Genomic DNA, 20,000 nt, shown 5'->3' on the forward strand with positions numbered 1-20,000 from the left:
TTTGTAATTTACGCCTACTTGTTACGTACTACTAGTCACTCACTTGTAAACATCCTTCAACTGAAGATGGATACTGAGTATCCGAAACATGTCTTGCAAATTTAAAAGTTGTCGTTTATTATTATTATTATTATTATTATTATTATTATTATTATTATTATTATTGTTATTGTACTGCGTGAATCATTAAAAATGCAGATGCAGACTGATATGAATACTGTATTTTGAAGTATTCAAAACAGATACCGTACCTTTCCTTTTTGTGAAGAATTTATGCAAACAATGGCAACTGAAATTACCTATGTACATTATGGCAGTTTCAGACACAAGGAGCAGAGGAGTCGTCCTATTTCTGCGTTTTTCCAGGTAAATTCCCCATACAATTGCAGCGCGAATCAATCTTGTTGATTTGAATCACCGTACATGATCAAACTACACACAAACGATCGCGTTACCATTGAAATCCTATCGTCGAAGCGTTCGAAACTACAACCACAACTGTCAACGGTCGCAATACGCTGATCGGTGGATTTTAAGCGACGCGTATAACTGAAATGCCTTTGGTCGAGGATTTTGCACCGATCATTTTGAAAAAGCTGGTTTTGCAAATTTAGGATCTCTTTTCTCGTGAAATTTTGGAAGGATTGAGCTCTCACTGGAATCGGGCATGGAGACATCCCTAGTCGATCGGATGCTGGTGTCCTTAAGGTAAACATTTCACTAATTGGCTTCAGTTCCAGCTTAAAGTGGACTAGGTCATACGCCGGCGGCTGATTGCACAGGTACCCCAAGCTATCAATGTAATTTGAGCATCACGATCAGTTAAATTGTAAGCGTTTGTATGGGAATTTGCAAACGGGTTTAGGAGTCGAAATAAAGAACATGAATTGAACAAAAATGCCTTACCTTGTCTTCTCGATACCTTATCAGTGTTTTTGTGGCGTACTTTGGCCATTTCAGCGCTATTCAAGTGGGTTGTAGGTTTGCTGTTTACTATCTATATATTTATCTTCAAGGTTGGAAACTCCGGCAGTCGAAAACACAAGCTGCTGTAAGGTCTTGCAAAAAGCTCAAATCGACCCAAAATTACACTGAGCCCGGATGATAGTACTGCTACATATTTCAATCCTTATATCAGACAAATTTCACGGAAAGGAATTGAAAATCGCCGAAGTGGGCTGATTTTACCCTTAGCAACATGCTTGGTTCGGAAGTTCCTTGCACGAAACCGTTAAAAAACACCTTATCGACCGGACCCAGGTTGAAATTTGTTACACACAGAGAGGGCGACGAAGCTTTAGTCTCAGTGACGACAGGTACAACTTGAGGCCCTTCTAAGGAAAGTACTGAGCTGTCACACCGATACGGACCAAGCTCAGGGAAATGCTGATGCATTATAAAGTAGTTTTTTTTAGTTTTACGGTGATTCAAAACACAGAAGATCGATTCGCGCTGCAATTGTATGGTGAATTTACCTGGAAAAAACGGTCAAATGGGACTCTTCTGTTCAAAAAATTGTGTGTTCATATGGGTTTATTCAAGTTGCATTGTAACTGGACTGTGCGTTTCTTTATTCAGTTAAGACAATGAACATTTCTGTGTTCAGTTTGTCTTCTTATGAAGGGTGATGTTGGACAAAGTGTTTTGGAATCGTGCGGAGCATATTTTTGGGCCAAAGTGCCATCCATATGGCCTCTAATGATTTTCTGGCTAAAGTTCATTCCCTCGGGTTGCATGTGAAATGGGCGATAGATGCGATTCAATTGAGCAGTCAGTCCGTATCAGTGTTTCGGGCTTGAAGTAAATTAATTATCGTCTTTTTCGCGTGTGTCTTACTGGGCCGTATGGGTCGTTTTCATTTGAACAGTTCACCATGTTTTCCGGGATCGTGCAGATATCCTCGCCTTGAGTGTGTCAGCGTAACATTCCTTTAGAGAAAGTATACTTCATGTACAAAATGGAGAGTCCGTCTGGATTCATTCCGAAAAGGTTGGCCATACTTGAAAGGATCAGCGATGACGAGGTGGATTCAATTTTTTTTTTCATGTTGAATGGGTTATCATTTTGTTCAATAGAGCATCATCACTATATGGTTTTTGAAGATTCTCTCTTTGAATTACTTTTAACATCTCGATCTTTGTTGACCGAGCTATAAAATCAAATGAACCAGCCTATGGCTAAGAACCATTAATTAAGGGTTTTTTACAGGCCTGCACAAGGTCACGTCAGTCCCAAAGCTACGACATTCCTTCAGAACAACTAGAATTGTTCCTAGTGCTATGGATTTGACTGTAAAAAAAAGGAAGAAATGATTGTTTGTAGGCTCCAAAACTGTTGTATTGCAGGTTAAGAGAATTGGGTCTGTGATTTACGTGATTAGGGCGAAGGCTCCCGGAAAATTCTCTTTCATTAGGGTGACAAGGTATGGGAACCTATAACTCCAATTGAAATCCAACTAAGGATCAAGTTAATGATACACAACCGTAGCTCAACCTTAGCGGAATAGATCAAGGAAGGCTCCACAAGTGTATCACAGGCTAATTTTATTTGTGAACCCCACTAGATAACTTGTTTTCTTTCAAAACCTTTACTCAGTCATTGGTATCACTATGTTAATTAGAATTACTGGCTTCTTTTTCAAACAAAAATTGGGTTGGATTTTCGACATTGCATTGAAAGTCAGGAAGTGTTTTATTTTTATGAAAGAGGTCCACGGCATGCGCTTAATCACTGTAGAGAGAGTAAAGTTTTCTTGTGAACCTTTTAAAGTTTGAAACATGTTTTGGAGGGGGTGTGGGAAAGCAGTTCTGTGCTTGTGACAATGATTAAGTCACCCCTTATAATGCACTTATAAGTGGCCTTTTCGATTCAAAGGACATCTCAACAAGAGAGCCTGGGGAAATTTGTCCACTAACCTCTGATTTAACTAAATACGCAAGTTTGGTAATTGGCCAAATATCTATTTTGAGGAATACACCACCTCATCCTGAGAGGAACTGACTTTTGGAGTTTTTTTTTTTTGTCATCCTTTCGCTCGGGGGGTTTGTTTGTCGGTCGTGGAAGGCCCAGCCTAAAAAAGGCCTCCTGGCCTGACGGTATGCTCGTCCACCACTTGAAGAGTGTGACATGTAGTTTCTAGAATTTCTAGAATTTCTAGAATCAGAATGAGACCTGGAGGATGAGCCACTATTTGTTGTAACCTTTTTACCAACACACGATGACTTCTGTCACGTCTTTTTACTGCTTTGGTAAATCATCCCCAAACAATTGATCTGTGATGGCAAGGGATGAGGAGCACAAAATTAATGCTTATAGTCATGATGCAGGTCAGGCTTTATCAACTCTCTACGCCTGTGATTAAGCTCAGTATTAGCATTAGCAAACAGAGCAAAGGCATCAGTAGCCTCTTGAAGCAACTCGTTTCCAACCGGAAACGTAGGTATTTGTTCCACAAGTTTACTGATCATACCAGTCAAGGCACACATGCCTTTGATTACTGGTGTACCGTTTTGTCGTTCTCGCTCTCTTTCTCTCTTCTTTCGTTTCTGTTCTTCTGTCATAGGTCATAGGTCCAGGCATCTTGCAACCTTAGTAGATTTAAAATTAAAAATCTTAAGACTTGTACCAAAAACTGCAATTCAGAGCTAAAAAGCAGCCCTAAACAATTAAAATAAACACTCAGCTTAAGTTTATATCCCTCCAATGCTTGACTTGAATAACTACGTAACCACCAGTGTGTCCTGACCACAGCTATATTATTGAAACCAGCGCAAAATGCAAGAAAAATATATTTTCAAAACCGTCGGTACCTGAACACGAAAAGCATCGACTCAAGAGCTTTTGGTGACGTAGCATGGACGTGTAGCCGCGTCGAGCCACAGAAAGAGCGCGAAAAATTAAGCCTCGTTGAGTGTCTCACCCGGCTTGAGCCTGCGATCCAATCAACAACCAATCCCTGGTCAGCTGTCAACTTCAAAAAAAAAAAAAAAAAAAAAAAAAACAGCTGACCTCTATCAGGCCCAACTTGAGCTCGCGATATGGTCACGTTATACTGGTCAGCGGATGCCTTGTTTTGACAGGTGTCAATTGACCGTAACATTGATGTCCAATATCAAAGATGTATGCTGTAAACTAGCTATAGTGTCAACTCAACGGGAGCCTCGATGAGCTCAACTTGAGCCCCTGATATGGTTACGTGATACTGGTCACATTGTCGGTCACATTGGCATACACTTCGCGCGCGCGAAAAACCGCTGATTGGCTAGAGAATAATGACGTAAAATGAGGACTCTAACGCGGTCATACAACTTTGATCGTATAAAATCGCCCACTGGGTTTCTTGCTGCTGATGAACTGTGAGTGAACTTCAGCCACAAAGTTGAATTCTCTTAACACCTGGATTTACAATTTTCCACGTCACACGTAACCTTTACTGTTAAATGCCATCGATCTGTTCGAGGTTTTTGTTGTTCCTCGCAAATATTTTTCCAGAAACCATTCCAGGAAATCTGCATCAAAGCGTCATCCACTCAGTGCGTGTGCAATATTGTCTGATCAGTTGTGGAACAGCCCAGAAAAGTACATTACTGTAACAGAGTAACCATATTGGTCAAGTTTTTCACATAAAAAATTAAGTTTGCAAAACGGCTACAAAAACACATGTGCAGCAAAACTTTGGAAGCATGCAAACACTTTAGGTACATTATATATAATAATAATAATAATAATAATAATAATAATAAAATGCCTTACAGCTTTAGTTAGATGTGTACCCCTGACTGAAAATTCTTTAACACTAAAAATTAGTATGAACACCAAATAATTATTAACAATTATTATTCGCCGAAGGCAAGGTGAATATCGGTTAATTTAATAAAAATCGAGATGAAGTTGAGGTATTCATTCACCAATATTCAGAGTCTGAGGGAATATCGGAAACAATAAATTAAATTTGCCTGACATTAGAAGCAACTCAGTTTTCTTAGTAACATGATGCCATCATGCAAATCGTCTATTACATAGTTGATTATTTGAATAATACACATTTTCTTTAAAACAATTAATTTATTTGTCTATCACCTCAACAAAACAGCTTGGCCGTTTTGAAAAACCGCTTAGGTGATTGTCACGTAATAATACTCATCTCAATGACGACCAATCAGTGCAGAGAACTTACAGTATTATACTAATAAGCATACAATTCCTGTAGCACAAGACAATAATGAACAATATATTATTATAATTCCACGAGTGCATGTTTGATATGAGATTAACCAATCAATCATCCATCCAATGATTATTGTTTTATTAAATTTTCATTTGATTCTTAACATTTGGACAAAGTTAAAGCCAATCAGTTTCCAGCGTTAACACTTGACGCGTGGTTCACACTTGACGCAATAAGTTTCCCTCTTTCATAATGGCGGTGAATAAATATTCTTGTGTTTAATGATCCCCTATAACCTCGCTTAAGCAAGTTTCTGTCAAATTAACATATAAGTGTATAAGAACTGTTAACGAGATTGAGTGAACCAATGAGAAAGCTAAAAACACAGTATTGGTGGTTCAAAATTTAATAATGTAAGGTATTATCTTTTTCCCCTTGTGCTTACACTGTCATTATTCACTTTCTGTGTAATGGTTTTATCATTGTTTTTGTTTGTAAGAAATGGTAGCCATACCTGATTTATAAAGAAACTGAAGTTGTGCAGTAGTACAGCAACTACTTTTACTCTTGGTTCACGAAAAATCCTTTTCATTATTGTAAATACATTGTAGCATGGAGATATCTTCAAACAGGTCTGGAGAATGTTCACCGCCGAAATTTCCCATTTTGTCTGGATCATATAAGTTCTTTCCTCCTTTTGTTCAGTGGTTGACTAGTGACTTGTGAAATTGTATGGTATGGTGCACGGGCAAGAGAGCTAAATGTAGTGTCTCCTTTAGTTTTAAAACATATATTAAAGAAAAACAAATATTAAAGAAACACAAATAATATTGTTATTGTTGTTGAGTAATGTTAGGATTTAGTACTGCCAGTGATATTACAAGTGTCTCTTTTGAGTGGATTCCCCCATTTTCCTCCTAAGCTCTGCTCTGTCGCCTTGGCTTATAAAGCGAGAAAACTTATTACATGAACAATGTCGACAAGATATTAACTCGAAGTTAAAAACATACATGTACGTTATATGCATTTCAGGAAAACTTACGACCCCAAAACCCCACAAACTATATCGAGTGGCGTGCAAGTATAAGGCACTGAACTTCGCTTTTCTGTATAAAACCAGTTACAAATTGAGTTAAGTGCGAAGACGAACACTAGCGGTGAAAAAACCTGCTTCTCTTCGAACTTCGATTTGAAAAAGTCTCTCTTGGTGTATGAAATCGAATTCCACCTTTAAAAAAGCTCTCAAAAATTTTCATATCACACGAAAAAAAAAGTCATATTTGATATTTTTCGCGAAAACAATTTACCTCCAACATATCTCTATTCTGAGCTTAAAGAGTAACCGACCACCCTTAGAAACGCAAAATTCTAAACAACGAACGTCAAATGAAGCTTCGAAGCTGGTCAAAAAACTCTATTGGTTTAGGCGAACTGGTTTTGGTCCGATCTCTTCCCTGACGGCTCGAAGCATCGTTGAATGATGGCAGATTCAGATCATCTTTTTGCACATTTTCTCTGAGGAACGCCAGCGGCGTGGCAGCTTCCACAATGACGTGGTGGATTTTGATGTGATTCTAGTGCGCATGTCTAGCGGTTTTTGCGCTCTGTCATGCGGAGCGCGCGGAGTTCCGCTATAGTCGTCCGTTCGCTTTGAAAGGCGGCAAGCAGGCTGCAACACACTGAGTTCGCGCAGGCGCAATGCTATCTCATGTGAGCCCTCAGTGCGGTGACGGAATAGAATAATATATAATAAGTGAGTTTTGTTCCTATTTTATGGTATTTCAAGGTACCGTGGAAAGAATAACATGGATCAAAAAGGGAGATAGTGTGGCCGAATGGTTAGGGCGTTTCCCTTGAAATCCGGAAATCCCGGGTTCAAGCCCCACTCTGACCACTAGTTGAATTTGATCCTGGTAGTCCCTGACTCAACTTCCCAGCTGCACTTGTAAATAGCCAACTGGTTTGCCTCCGGCCAGTTGGGATTCTTAACAGTTGTTGCTGTTCTGTTCCGTCGTTTCGTTGTTCATTGGCCCTGAAAAGCCCCTATGGGTAGCGGTCAATTAAGTATGTATGCACGACGAAATGTTGCCTTCTAGTCATTGAATGATCCTGTCATATTTTTAAGGCATTTTCCAATATTATGTAAATTGCTTTACAATTGATAGCGTACCAAATATTGAAAATAAATGCTGTTTGTTGTTGCCCATCCTTTCCTTGCATCTTTCACTTTCATTTACCTACCTAATTACATGTAAAATAATATGAAGACATCACAATGTGCAGCACATATTAATTGGAAAACACCTCAACTGCCATCCTTATTATCTTAGGCGGGGGCAGATGTAATGAAAACTATTGCTAGTTTTAAATGGCAGGCAGACATGATAGACTACGTTGTGGAAACCACGAAATAAATTGAAATAGACAGATATGCAGAAGCAACAAGAAAGAAAAATACTTATTTTCATTCTATAGCTTTCTCTGCTATTAAGAAGTCACTAATGGGGCTCCTGCTATCATTACTAGACGTCTTAAATGGAAAAGCAATGACTCTTCACGTGAACAAAACATCAGTGACTTGGGAACCAACATCTCTTCAGCACGTTTTCCTCATTTTTTTATGATATGATTGAGAACTTTGATTTTTTTTTTTCAGGGGCTATCGTTATCTTCACTTATCTGTTCTCAAAAATCGTAAATCGTTTCACTGCGGGTTGTTTTTTAGAATTAAATAAGAATTTCCGCGTAACTTTAATGAGGCTTTTGTTTTATCAGCAAGCAAGTTGTTGCTCTGATGCATTCATTTCCTGTGTATGTTTTTTTAGCTGCCGTACATAATTTTTTTTCTTCTTAACTTGTTTTAGCTCCCTTTTGTTTTTTTTTTACAGTTTTTATTTTTTCATCTTTATTAAGAAAGGTGATCTTTTTGCGGCATATCGGCAGTCTGTAGTGGATTAAATGAAAGCGTTGTGTGAGTTTTTTAATGGAAAAACGTATTCGATTCACTGCCACAGTGTTGCGGCTTTCTTTCCCAGAGAATAGAACTGCGTTGATTTAACTAAGCTAACATTTTCCGTCATCGATCATCCGGAAATTAATTTCCTTTTTTGTACACTGCATTTTGTAATTATAAAAACACTGTGTGAATTAAGGCTTAAAATTATAATTAAATGTGGCACAAGTATTTCAAAGTATAATCCTGCAATGGATATTTCCAAAGCAGCACTGGTGTGAATAAATGACTTATAAGCAGCAAGCTACAATGACCGGCAAGTACACTCTTTAAAAACTCCTTTGAAATCCCAAATCTTCAAATGGAAATTTGAAACTTGAGCACTCAATTACAGTCCTAACTGCGTTTTAATTACGTTGTTGAAAATGGTGCTTTAATTTATGTCATCTAACAAGTTTGCCATTATCGGTCAAAGTTTTTAATCATCTTCCAAGAGTCATTTTTATCAATGCCTCGGTGCTCTTAAAAGCCAGCCAATTTTGAAGAACAAATAAAACAGGCACCTGAACGAATGCAAGGTAAATAGAAGAGGACGAAAGAGGGAGGAAAATTGCTCATAGTTTCAAAAATTTCAAATAATGATGCCACCATTTCTGAAGGACAGGTGATCAAATACTGACGTCACCTTTAGTCAACAGCAAAACTGTGACAAAAGATCTTTTTTCTTAATTTAGAGCGGTTTCATCAATCTCTTGCCAAAGAGATTTTTTTTTGTTTCAATGCTTTTCACTGTTGTTTCACTGCGATTTCGCCTAAAGAAGACTTTCCATATTTGTTCATTGCCGAAGCAAAAGTTTCACTGTTCATATGTTAAAAGAAAGTCGACCATGGAAGACGTGTCTGGTACAGCTAACAGCACACCCACATCTATAGGATATACCGTGTACAGCGCAAACATTGAGAGACCAGTGCAAACATAACAAATAATGCTTCGCTGTGGTTGCAGAACGACATTGACAATTGGCCACGGGATTCAAACTTACGGGCTTTCTTTTACTCTCTTTCTCGTTTCGTTATCCGGAAACGCCTTACTGGTAGCAGTATTACTCAAGAACGCCAATCACAGAATGCGTACACCGAGTAACTATTTCATTTTCAGCATGGCTTGCGGGGATATCATTCTCACTGTAATTATTGCATGCCACAGTTTGCAATAACAACAGCCTACCACTATCGATGGCTTGTCAGCGGAGTTGCTGGCCTGGCACTGTGTCGTTATCAGTCTTTCTTGGTCAATTATCCGTACTTGTTTCCACTGCTAGCCTGTTTGCTATCGCTTGGATCGTTTGTTTCTGGTGTTTTATCCACTGAAAAGAAAAATTACTCTTACAAAGCAAAGTACGCAATTGTTGCAATCTGGTTGCTCTCAATAGTATTCTCTCTACCACCATTAAAAGTGGCCAAAGTCTTTGAGATAGAGCCTGGATATCCCGTTTGCACTCTTGATTTCGAGCTGCTGGTCTTTATCGTCGTCTACCTCTTTTGTTTTGCTTCTCCATCGTTATCGCGTTGCCCCTTATGGCTACTATCGCCATTTATATCGCCATCGCGATAAAACTGAAACGAACTAAGAGACCAGGCAACCAACTGCCATCAAATCGAGAGCGCGAAGAGAGCAGATGAACCACAAGATTCTCTCACAATGCTCGTAGCTGTTGTCGCTGTGTTGATTGTGTGCCGTCTTCCTCTGATAATTGTAATCTTATCCTGTATGTTTGGTTCAATAGAAATTTGCGGCCAACATAATTTTGTGTTTGCAGGCTGGTTTCTGACCTATGCCAACAGCGGTATAAACCCATGGATTTACTTCATCTTCAACGAGCAATTTCGCCAGGGAGCCAAATTGGTGTTAAAGAAAGTGTTTCCCTGTTGCTGTAAATCTGTAAACGTAATTGAAGCTGTGGAATCTAATGGTGTAGGTATGTCAACTCACCTCCCACGGCAATGAAGTTACGCACACGAGATAGACGACGGAGAAGTCATCGATAATTTGGCTTAAATATGCAAGCACAAGTTTAACAAACTTTATCTTCATTATCTCAGCCATCTGCAAACTGCAAAGCTAGCCGAACGGAAAGCTAGCTTGCAATTAAAACCAACTAAATTTGAAGGAAAGATTTTGAAGCTTGGATAAGACAATCAAAACTTGTCCCAATAAAAATAAAAAGGCCCAAAAATCACGCATATAGTCATGGTATTTGTCACCTTTTCTATAGAATTTGATATTTAACAATTATTCCATGAGTGCGCGTTGGATATGAGATGATAGATAGCCAACGAGGCGCGTAGCGCCGAGTTGGCTATAATCATCTCACATCCAACAACCTCAGTTGGAATAATTGTCTTATTAAAAAAGGCCCCAAAATATAGAAAACTATACTATAATAAAAATAAAAAGGCCCAAAAATCACGCATATGCTTGCCGTGTTTGTAGATCATGGTATAATGGCTCATAACCCATGATGGCGTAGCCAATCAAAACTCTCGAATTGCATTATCCAATGATCCAGTTTTTAATAATTGGTAATATTACATTGCATATTCGCTTAGAAAGGAAAAGAAGTGTACAAAAGGCGGAGAGAAAGGGCGGGCAGAGCAATTATATATCCATGGTGGAGTTCTCCTTTAAGTCGTCGCCTCGTAGACCGTTTCAAACGAAAGAACCTCAACTAAAACGCAGCTTCACGTTGTAATATTGGGCCAAGGGTCCTAAAACCTGATTGATACGGCTCGCAATCAGAATTAGAAAATGAACGATACGGACAACTTGAATGGTCGCGTTTTTATCTTATAATTTAATAGTTCTTAACATTACTCAACACCTTGCACAAATAAAATGATAATGTAGCAGTTAAAAGATTACTTACATGTCTTACTACAAAGGAAACGATTAAGTTACGCAGCAAAAAAATTATACAGCATATCACTTATAAGTCTCAGTTTCCACTCACGGTAAAAGCATATTTTAAAACTTTACGCCAACTGGAAGAAAGTACATTCCCATCTATCTTAAATCACTAGCCTGCAAGCAGGCTCTTCCGTTGAAAATGGCCTATCGTAAAACATGGATTGGATTTCTAAAAGGTAGATTTGTAAAACATGGATTTGTAAACGGTGGATTTATAGAAACATGATAGCATAGTTCGACTGTTGATTTGTTTCTTTGTCTATCCCATTATAATTTTAATTATTTTACTTTATTTTCATTTTTTATTTATTTTATGGCTTAACATTTTTAAATAAGTACGGAAAAAAAAAACTTTTTGTTCGTGTTGAGTAATCTTAGCATTTGGGAATTTTTAAGAACATTCGAGACGTAATTACGGCTAGTTAGCATTCTCGGCATTCTCTACTGTGCAAAAAAATTCCTTCGTGCTTATATTTAACTTATTAAACTTAACAATGCACTGAGCGCGTTTTTTATTTCTTAAATGATAAACATCTTAATACACAGCAACTGGTCCAGGCCGATTTCCAACGTTTCACGGGAATAGGTAATTTTACTAGGGCAAACATGGAAGAAACAAAAGTGTACGTGACAAACGAACGACCAGGCTACCAAAAAGCAGAATTTTAAAAATGCATATTAGGGGCCGATTGCATGAGCCGGGCTGGCTCGGTTAGCCGAGATCCCGGCACGTCTGACAACAAAACACCAAAAAATCAAGTTTGGAATTACTAACCGGGCTGAGATTTTTCCATGTAATCGCGTTCACCGGGACAGCCCGGTTAGCTGGGCCAGCGATTTCTTTCTAACCACATTACTCCACTTTAGAGCAAAATGGCCCAAGGAATAGTCGTTTTTCATGTTTAACTAAAGGATAAATAAGATAGCAAAACCATAAGTCTTCTTTAAATTGTAGAATGGTGAATTTTAATAACAATTTAGCGAGACAAACGTCTGTCCAAATTAGTCTAAGCCGGGCTGGCTCACCTCATGTAATACTGGGCTGAAAGACATCCCGCCAAGTTCATGTAATCGAACCTTAGACCTTTGACGAAAATAATTTTACATGTTTTAATTTTGCGAGGGAGAAGATAGGTGATTGTGTGAGGAAAGAGATGGCGGATTCTTTTAAGCTTCCATCTCTGACTAAAAAACGACGACGAGCATTTGAGTTTCCAGAGTTCTCATGGAGCTCAGTAAAAACCAAAGAAGAGCTTAAAAGCGGGACATTTGGGTCCGTCTATTTCGCGGGTTTTAAATTTGGAGAAGTGCAGCGTCATGTTTGCATCAAGAAGTTGAAAGGGGAATCCGCCGCTTCAAAGTAACGCTTCGAGAACCACATTTGCAAGTGGTGTTATTGTTGTTATTGTTTGGTAGGTTTTCTTTCTAATATAAGATTGAAATATCTTTTCTCTTGACACCGGTTAACTTAAATCAGTTTCCTCTTATAAGTTGTTAAATTAAAAGACAACGCTTTCTTATCATGAAGTCATTCAGTTTGTTCCGGGTAGATTTAAAGGTTAATTTCGCATGTGTTGTCGAAAAATAAAGCCTGTTAGGCTTCATTACTTATACAGCTGCAAACTTTTGTCGAAACAGGTTGGAAATGACAAGACAGTTTCGTTTTTTGGATCATGTTCGTAAAAGGATAGGTTCTGCTTTGTTGACAACTAAACAGTGGATTCTATCTAAGGCCATCCCCTTTTTTTTCCGTTTCGTTTCGCGTCGTCCGACCGACCCAAATTTTTGGCATTTTCAAAAAAAAAAAAAAATTAGGGTACAACGTTTTTAAGACATTTTATGTCGCATAGGAGTTTCGGTTGTTGATCCTTTTTCCCACGCTGTCTTAATTTTGCCACAACATCCACCAACGTTTCCGCCACATTGATTTTAAGTTCACAGCTTCTTTGTTTTCCTGGTTCCACAGCTGTGATGGTGGGGTACCAGGCCCCCGATTCGGAGAATGCGTATGATTTTTTTTTTTTTTAGTTTTTTTTTCAATCCGACCGACCGACCCAATATCAGGAAACGCATTCGACGGTAAACGAAAAAAAAAAAGAGGGGATGGCCTAAGCGCTATGTCCTTGAAATGTTTAAATTCCTCATAGCAGGAAAAGAGAAATGTTTTGTTATATTAACTGCCCCATCTGGACCAAGCTTTTTCAGTTAACTCAAATACGGGAAAAAGTGAACACTGTGAATCGAGTAAACACGTGAAAAAGCGTGCAGAACGTCGCAAAATAGAAAATAAGCACGAATAATTTTAAGTGTATGAATTGGTAGCAACAATCCATGTTTTACAAATCCACCTTTTTTAAAATCCATGTTTTACAAATTCATGTTTTAAATCCATGTTTTACTCTTCATACCTATTAATATTCATTAGTCCTCATGCATAGTATATAAACATGCCTTGATTATTCATAGTTGTCAGTTTTGCCTAACTTTGGTCGGATTCGTTTGAAATATGCCCGAGCGTCCGTCCCTAGTGAACGACCCTGCAAGTGTCCAGCAAATTTTACAGCCCCTTCAAGGCTCTGTTGAGCAGGCTGCTCCGCCAACCAAGTCTTCATCACAAATTCACTGGCGAAAAATGTCTGATTGGTCGAGGCTTTGTCATGTGACTTCAATAGCTCAAATCAAACATGGCTGCCATCGGGTGTTTATCAGATCTCCGTCGATAAAAAAAATTTTTTTCAGGCCAGTAAAACGGACGAATGTTTTGACTGCATAGTGCGTTTTTATGCCAGCGAGATCCCCTTTCTAGCAAACAGTGCTACGAGTGAAATTTCTGTAAAAAGTTCAAGCAACGTCTAGGTTGCTGTGACGGTGTTTGAGTGGAAATAGACGATCACGCTCTTGATTGCATCATGGGTAATCAGGGCAACATGGCGGGAAATTCAAAGCAAAATATATGTACTGTACTGTACTGTACTGTATATGACTCTACTTTATAGATTTTCGCCCTTCATAAACCAAGCAAATAAGTTCATGTTCACAACTGAGATGAGCTAGACTTGGTATCCGTTCTTTGGAATTCCCAAATATATTGCTTTTTTGTGTTTCCATACATTCTCTGTAATTTTGTACCTTGAGAAGTACAGGAAATGTATGGCAGAAACTCTTTTTAATAAAATAATTTCTGCAATAGCCATTCTTTCCAATTTTTATTATGCCGCACCTTTGAGCGCATATCTTCTGTCTTGGAAAACAAAAAAACAAAAACCCAAATTGCTATTCGTTTGTGGAGCTTACCGACTAATGGAAAACCATCTTGATTTCAATTCATGCGTTTATCTTTTAAAAGTGGAGCAAAAAAGATATCACTAAATTTCCAAATGGTTTTTCTCTTCCGACTAATAATTAGACGTTGTTTCCGCGGGGGCCCGCATCTAGAAGAAAAGATTTTTGCATTTTTTTTTTCAAATTTAGGTTGTTAAAATTGCCATTCAAGTGGTCCACAGAGGCAAATTTATTAAGACGGAGGGAAAAAAAGAAATACATGAAGTCCCTGAAAATTTAGAAATGTATTTCAGTCGTTCAAAAATTTAAAGTGAATTTAGCAGCAATAATAACCAATATCATACATAACATGTCATAGCACCTCATATTGGGTACACTAGAAGGAAACCTTTTAGTTGCAATTATATTTTGCTATAGTCGTTTCAAGCAAAAATTCCAATTGTTTGCTTCCCTCCAAATTATAGAAATAAACATAGATTGGGTTAACTCTAAATAGCCAAAACAACAATTCCAAGTTGAAAAGTTGATTCAGAAATCCAGCTCACTAGCAGGGACGATTTTACTGTAGCAAATATTTCTACAGCTAATAATACGCTTTCATCACATTGTAGTGGATTAATGTGACAACAAAAATATTTAATCAAGAATTGATTTTATCTTCCAGCATAAAACAGCAGGATGATATAAAATTAGGTATCTTCAAAGTTTAGAAAACTTGTTTAAAGGCCCACCTTCAAGCGACAGGCATTGCCAGCCTCGGAACAATTTTCATATATGAAAATTCCACCCGAATCCGAGATTCACCCAATTAGATCGCTGCGATAAGAAATACATTTAACAAAAACAAACGGTCGAAAAGCCTGTCGGTTGAAGGTGGGCCTTTAAGGTGATTCAGTGCCATCATCCAAAACAAATTTCATGTTGGCCTTCTAAATACTTCCAGTGCAATAAATTATTTAACGTCTCTTTGTGGACTCTGGTTGCAACACAGCGGTATCAATAATTTTAATCCCCTTCCATTAGATTTAACTTTTAAAAAACTCCATAACTTCATATTTCTGTAATAATTGTTTTAAAGCCATTGAGCAAAAGCATACAAAGCAACATTTGAAAGGGGCGTAATCCCATGTTGGAGTTTTCTGGATAAGACTTTGCAGAAATAACTCCTGTTACCTTTCCATATGTAAAAAATATTTCAACATTAGGTGCAATTAATTTTTAGCAATAATTGCTTTAAAGAATACTAATCATTCCTACCATTTCCAAGGATGATTAAATTAAAGTTGATTGCAGTAAGTGTAAGAGTAAAAAAAAGTGGGCATATTTTTTCAAACTGTAATCTATTTCCATCCTTGCTTTAGTCCCTGGATAGTATTAAACAATGGTGGGGTTCTTGTTGTTCCTTTTTTTGGACAAAAAATTGTGGATTTGTACTGCTTATGATGCTGAGACCAAACAGCTGGCGGAGTTGCTGCAGCACATTTAAGGCTATCAATCTGAAAAATGACTGGAACTGTAGGACAATTTGGTACACGCGAACAAATAACTTTTACTTATGAATTATAAAATGCCAGTCATTTGTCACTTTAGAACTGGTTCCTCTAAGGGGTCAGATCTCTTTTGCCTACGTCCGCAAAAAAAGGTTCTGTTACCTTTACTGGTTGTTTTTAAAAAAAATTTCAATAAGTGGCCTGCCAATTTTATAGGGAACCCCCTCCTGAGCAAACATTCCCATTGATTTAATCAATTTGATGATCTAGGCAAATTTGTTCTACAATAATACTCAAATACCATTATAGTCTTTTAAACCTAACTTGAGCCACCAGCTTCAACTTTGATACTTTGTTCTAAAAGCCAAAGCAAAGGAAAGCAAAGCAAAGCATGGTGATAATCACTAATAATAGCACTTAAACCCATTCACCCCTAAACCGGCCATACTTAGTATTACTTAGTATTACTCTGTCTAACACCAGTATTTTACTCTGTCTAACACCAGACGATTTTACTCGTCAATGGGGATCCCCAGGAGTTAATGGGTTAATCACTCACTAAAAATGTCGCATTAAATATTATGTTCCACTAATGACCAAAACTGTACTAATAATTTGAATAACAGCTAAGGTCTGTCAAATTTCCATCTGAGTTACCTGACAGCTCTTACAGTACTTCTTAATGGTTTGCCCTTTAAAAGCAGCATTCAGAAATAATAATGCAAATAATATACAACTGTGGCTGTTTTGCCTTATCTCAGTACAAGACAAGACAACAATATCCTTTATTCAAACACAATCAATATTAAAGCAATAATACTTGCTTGGGGGATCATGTGCTAAATAGAATAAAGATACACTACAGGAAATAAAAGCTTAAAACTACGTAACTATGTGACAGACAGATATCTACACAACATCATATTGCAAATATTAAAAATGGTAACGGTTGATCGACAAGTTCCATGTTCAAAATGGGAGAGCACGTTTGAAGTCCAGCAGGACCAAGATGAGAGGTTATGATAAAACTTTTAAACATAATTTTTAGTACAATTATTTTACTGCCATCAAAACCAATGAGACCTTATGCATGGGATTGTCACTGTTTCTAGCTGCAGCTCCAGATCACATATTATATTGAAAACAACAAACATGTGGGGTGTATTAAACCCAAAAAAAGTCCATCGCAATAACGCTTCCTTTCAGCCTTTTCAGGAAGAACTATCCACTGTCAACCATACTTGACTCAAAACAGATTTCTTGATCCAACAACACATGACAGTCCCCTAAAACCAAAATTACATCATCATTGCTTCCAGAAAACAATACTCTAAAAAAATGATTTTAAAAAACAGTCACGAACCTGAATCTATAGATATCTATATACATCTGTACCTACACTTCTGTTCTTCCAAACATTATTTTAAAACTAACAGTAAATCAAGGTTCGTTTACTGGACGGACGCGTCAGGCTCCATACCAGAGGCGTGGCACCAATCGCAGGTATAGATCACCTCGGAAGAGGACGTGCTGGGTGTGTGGTAAGGTGGGACATATCTCGCGCTTTTGCCCGGAAAAGCGTTAAGGATTGTGTAATCAGCGAAAGTGATTTGTTTTGCAATGGATTCTGGATTGTCTTTATTTTTTGCAATGGACAATAATAAAATGTAAAGGCACCGTATTAAGCATGTGTCGCCTTCTTTTTTGGAGTCTGTGGTCTCGAGGTTGGGAGAATGACCCCACAAGCGTTTTGCCCGTAGGCATGCCCTTGAGCCCGATTACTGGGGCTACGGTGGTCGTTTTCTCCGAACTCGGGTTTGCAGTCTCCGTTGTAGGTACATCTTTCTGATTCTCTTTTTGGTGCTTTGTTTTAGCCTAAAACAAAACGTCATAAGGGAGATCCGATGACGTTTACGCCCTTAGAAGCGGAGGAAAGATGCAGGCAAAGGGAAATACGATGGGTATCTCCGGAGAGTAAACTGAGTTTGGAGAAAAATGACATCAGAAGACGCTTGTTTAACCCAGGTTCAAAGTATTGTTGCGGGGGGAAACTCCTAACCTGCGGTATCTGTCGTTTTCGCGATCCGGACTCCTTTCAATCTGGTCAACTTCGCACCCGAATTGGACTCTGGGAAAGAAATTTGGACGGGTACGAACTTGCAAAGGATGTCCTTGAATGGTTGGAGCATGGGGTGGAAGTTATAACATACGAGTGACGGTAGGAAAATTAGTTTGGTTAAGGATGGGTAAGGTTGGGGGCTTATTTTTGGTATGATTGTTTGGATTAGCCAGCGAATTCCACGGCGATTGCGGGGCGCGTCTGGGGTGACTTTCCCATAATTAAATGCTAATGAGTATGCAAGGAGAATAATGAACTATTCATACCCTATTAATATTATTCATTAGTCCTCATGCATAGTATATAAGCATGCCTTGATTATCATAGTTGTCAGTTTTGCTTAACTTTGGTTGGAATCGTCCCACCCACCCCTTCCTGCTTACTCTATTGGCACCTTTCTTGTTTTCCCCAGCGAGCTTGCTCGTCTGGGGTGACTTTCCCATAAATAAATGCTAATGAGTATGCAAGGAGGATAATGAACAAAGCAACTTTTTACAAACACATGTTTTACAGATCCAATCCAGTCCATCCTTTAAAATATGCCGTTGAAAATATATAAGGGCTCGTCACCAAGCCCTTATATTTCGACCGTGCGCCATTTTTGAATCACAGACATACGACATGACAAACTATGAATCTCTTGGTTCGAATCGTTCACTAATCTGTCATCAGCACGATTGTTGCTGGTTGGATTGCTGTTAATTGTACTGTTTTTGCTTTTTGCTTTTTTGTTTATATTTTAAATAGTTTAAGGCCATCCCTTTTTTTTTTTTCGTTTACCCGTCGAATGCGTTTCCTGATATCGGGTCGGTGCGTCGGATTGAAAGAAAAAAAGCCTAAAAAAAAATCATAAGCATTCTCGGAATCGGAGGCCTGGTACTCCAGCATAACAAGACATGAACCTAAAATCAATATGGCAGAGAAGTTGGTGAAGGTTGTTGCAAAACTAAGACAGCGTGGGGAAAAGGATCAACCACCGAAACTCCTATGCTACATAAAATGGCTTAAAAACGTCGTTAGCTTTTTTTTTTTGGTTTTTTGTTTGAAAATGCCAAACATTTGAGTCGGTCGGACGACGCGAAACGGAGAAAAAAAAAGGGAATGGCCTAATCAAAAACAAGACTTTGTTGGTGACGTTTCTTTAGCGGTTGCCATCGCTTAAATTCCGTTTTCAATCTACACTGAGCACCGATGGCAGGCACTTGAGGGGTACTACGCAGGCGCGATCTTAGTAATAGAGGGATTTGGATTTAGCATCCCTTTTACGGCAAACGGTACATAAATTAAAACGTAAGGCTCAAATTCGCGATCCACATCCCGAGTCTTTAACCTTATATCCTAACCCTAATTGTAAACCCCAATCCTTTATTTAAAGGTGAATATTATTATTATTATTATTATTATTATTTATTATTATTATTATTGGCAGTGTAGAATACATCGTTATTGCGATATCACTACGTTTTAGGCCGGGCCAGTGTATACGCTGCTAACCTGACCAAACTGAAGCCTAAGCTAGATCTACAAACGTAATATTACAATATTAACCGAAATACTATTACCGTTATTTACATAATACTAAAAAAATATACATATATTTTTTTTTCGTAAGATTATGCATAAGTAGTATCAAATAATCCATTAAATGATTTTCTAAATAGCCTTTGAATAATTTTCAACTCGAAAAAGTTAGTATCTATTTATATGTCTCTTCCTACAATATCAATAATAATATATATTAATAATCTATTTAAAATGAGTCCTTGTAAATGTCCTTTTAACAGTTTTTATGTTCTTGTAGTAACTTATAATGCTTTCACTCAATCCTGCCCGTTATTGAGCTATACATTTATTTCGCGCTCATCACTTTAAGCATCTTTCAATGTTCAAGGCACTTTAAAAGTATTGACTTTTGCATCTTCATAAGACCCTCTCTTGCTCTTTTCTCTCCGAACAGTTCCTTCATCTTTTTCGTACTTCAGGTGATTAGCCGCCCAACACGTCGACTATGATGTGATCTC

This window comes from Montipora foliosa, chromosome 5, assembly GCF_036669935.1.
Source record: "Montipora foliosa isolate CH-2021 chromosome 5, ASM3666993v2, whole genome shotgun sequence".
Lineage (NCBI taxonomy): Eukaryota > Metazoa > Cnidaria > Anthozoa > Scleractinia > Acroporidae > Montipora > Montipora foliosa.